Source organism: Onychostoma macrolepis, chromosome 09 (genome assembly GCF_012432095.1).
Source record: "Onychostoma macrolepis isolate SWU-2019 chromosome 09, ASM1243209v1, whole genome shotgun sequence".
NCBI classification, from domain to species: domain Eukaryota; kingdom Metazoa; phylum Chordata; class Actinopteri; order Cypriniformes; family Cyprinidae; genus Onychostoma; species Onychostoma macrolepis.
This window is the reverse complement of record NC_081163.1, coordinates 33,677,074-33,680,665: the sequence shown is the minus strand read 5'-3', so window position 1 is coordinate 33,680,665 and position 3,592 is coordinate 33,677,074.

Here is a 3,592-nt window from a genome sequence, read left to right as displayed (position 1 = left end):
AAGATCTTGGCCACAGGTTTACACCTGTTAAGTCAGAAAAAGGAAAAACATGAACATGCTGCACATAAACTACAAGAAATTACACATTGCACTGTGTAAATTTTGGAGAGAAAAACAAAAAGTGCCTCTTAGTATAAGCTGTCTGTCTGAAGGAAGCGGGTGCAGAGGTGGACGCTTCAGCGAGTCCAGGCTGGGGTACGTCTACCACGTTTAGCTCATCAGGATTAGTTTCAGGCTCAGCCTCTAAAACGTAAAGATTAAACCAGCTCAGTCAGAATTGGTTTACAAGCATTATAAACCTTTGTAATGATCAGCTGCCGTAAGTCGGAATTTATGGATTTGAATATCTCTGTCAACAAAACCATGCAGTTAATCCTTGTGAAATGCTCTACATCTTTACTTATGTAACAGTGTTTGCTTTTATGGTCTTACCTAGAGCGTTTTTGTTTGCGATTACAACACCCTTGTGTCCTTTCCTGTGTTTCTTCTTAACTTTTATTCCAAACATTTTGCTGCAGAAACACATCGGAATATCAATCATTGTAAATAATAACTCCTCTCAGTAGTTTTTTCCTTTTTTTGTCTCTATTTTACTTTTAATAATGAGCCCTATAATAAAAGCCCAGTGTTAGCAATGTTAATATTGAGCAAGTTAACCTGTTGGGCTTTTCTATATATATTTTATATAATATCGGCACCCTTGGTAAATATGATCAAAGAAGGCTGTAAAAATTAATCTGCATTGTTATTTTTATTTAAAGAATTCACAAAAACCGAACCTTTCATTGGATAATAAGAATTTAAAATGGGGGGAAATATCATTATGAAAAAAATGTTTTTCTCAAATACACGATAGACACAATCATTAGCACCCCTAGAAATTCTTATGAGTAAAATATCTCTGAAGTATATTCCCATTCATATTCACAATTTTGAGCACTCCAGGGTGATTATGAACATGAAATTATCCAGCCATGGCTTCCTGTTTCACAGAAATATAAATAGGAGGGAAAACAAAGCCCAAATTCCCTTAATCATCCATCACAATGAGAAAAACCAAAGAATATATTTCTGATGTGCAGCAAAAGATAATTGAGCTTCACAAATTAGTGAAGTGGCTTTAAGAAAAGAGCTAGAGCAGTGAAAATTCCCATTTCCACCATCAGGACAATAATTAAGAATTTCCAATCAACATAAAATGTTAGGAAACTGCCTGGAAGAGGACGTGTGTCTATATCGTCCTAATGCACGGTGAGAAGGAGAGTTTGAGTGGCTAAAGACTCTCCAAGGACCACAGCTGGAGAATTGCAGAAAATAGTTGAGTCTCGGGGTCACAGCACCTACATCAGCACATGTTGTTTGGGAGGGTTTCAAGAACAATTCTCCTCGCTCATCCAAAAACAAACTCCAGCATATTCAGTTATCAGACACGACTGAACTTCAAATGGGACTGGCTTCTATGGTCAGATGAAACTAAAAAATGAGCTTTTTAGCAGCAAACACTCAAGATGGGTTTGGTGAACACAGGGATAAAAAGTACCCCATGTGTACAATGAAATATACTGCTGTATTTTTGATGTTGTGGGCCTATATTTCTGCTGGAGGTCCTGGACATCTTGTTTAGACACATGGCATCATGGATTCTATCAAATACCAACAGATAAAAAATCAATAAGTGACTGACTCTGTTAGAAATCTTATAATGGGCCATGTTTGGATCTTCCAACCGGACAATAATACAAAAACAAACCTCAAAAACAACACAAAAATGGGTCACTGAGCACAAAACCAAGCTTCTGCTGGCCATTCCAGTCCTCTGACCTGAACCCTGTAGAAAATGAGTGAACTGAAGAGAAGAAGCTGGGAATCTAAAGGGTCTGGAGTGATTCTGGATGAAGGAATGGTCTCTGATCTCTTGTCAGGTGTCTCTAACCTCATCAGGCATTATAGGACAACATTTAGAGCTGTTAAACTGGCAAATGGAGGTTTCAAAAAGTATGTCGTAAAAGGGTGCCGTTAATTTTTGCAAAGGTGTATTAGAGAAAAACATTTATTTCATAATGATATTTCCCCCCATTTTAAATTCTTATTATCCAATGAAAGGTTAGATTTTTGTGAATTCTTTTAATAAAAGATCAAAAGGATTAACAATGCAGATTAATTTTCACTTCTTTGATCATATTTACCAAGGGTGCTGATATTTTTGGCCATGACTATATATATATATATATATATATATATATATATACATGTTTTGGATAAAAGCATCTGCTAAATGACTGTTTATTAGATATCAACCATTAATGCAATCTGTGCCATTCAGAGAACCAATAAACAAGTAAAACCCCAGGAGAGCTTACCCATGTGGCGCAGTGCTGTCTTTATCTCGGTCCATTCTTTCAGGAGGAATTCATTCAAGAGGAAAATATCCTGTGACTGTAACTCACTCCATCAAGCGAGACAGTGAGTGCACTTCCTCCCCAAATGTCTGTTTGACTTTCTGTTGCCGAACAATTGCATTACAAACAAGGGTGGAAGACTGTGGCATGTGTGTGAAACTCAAGAGAGGCCATAAACAACATTTAAAATGATCAATACACTAAACACTCCACTGCCAAAAATACAGATAGGAATCTTGTGTTGTATTGTTTAATATAGTAACTTTATAGTCCTGCAGTAAATAATACATTTTAAGTTGGATAGAATTGTGCACGGAGTCTGTTATTTTTAAGTGTGCACTCAAACATTCCCCCTTATCAGAATGAAAGTATGACTGAGGCCATAAAACGACATTTGGCACATGGTATTCGAGCTTCTCCAGCTGTACTTCGGTGGTACAGTAAGCGTCTACACATTTATTAATGTGTATCATGAGCTAAACTTAAACAATTTTGCAGCGTTTATTAATCTCGGTTAATATTAATGTATAAACATACTCTTGTGCATGTATTATAGTAGCCTAGCTTAATGTTAAACGTATTAATACAAATAGAAATGAACAAAGCTTAATGCTGTAAAAGTGTTTTATTAGTCACCGATATGCAGTGTTGAGAAGGTTACTTTGGAAATGTAATAGATTACAGATTACAAATGACACTATTAAATGTAATGTAACTGATTACATTTGATTACTTTTCTAAAGTTCTAATGTTTTCAACTGTTAATCCTTTTCAAACATTTAAAGCAGGCAGGGTTAACCTTACAGTAGTGCTCAACACTGATTACTGTCAGACTTTCAAAAGCCTTAATCACTTGAATTAAGATTATAATAATTTAATTTTAAAGCACAGCCACCACAAAATCAGACTTTAGCACCTCTTTTTACTTGGTTAAATACAGATTTAAAATCATAACAAGAATTAGTTTAATAGCACATTTGAAATCAAATCTTTGCATAGCTATATGACAGGAAACACTTGCATCTAACAATGCCTTGGAAAAAAAAAGCCAATCTGAAAAAATAAAGCATATACACAAACCCAAAGAGGAAGTAAAGCAGTTATTGAATAAACGTGTCCTATTCTGTGTCCTAAGCTCCTGAATTATTGGCGTCTCATATTTTAGAGCAGTCAGTGCAATTTGGGAAAGAAAT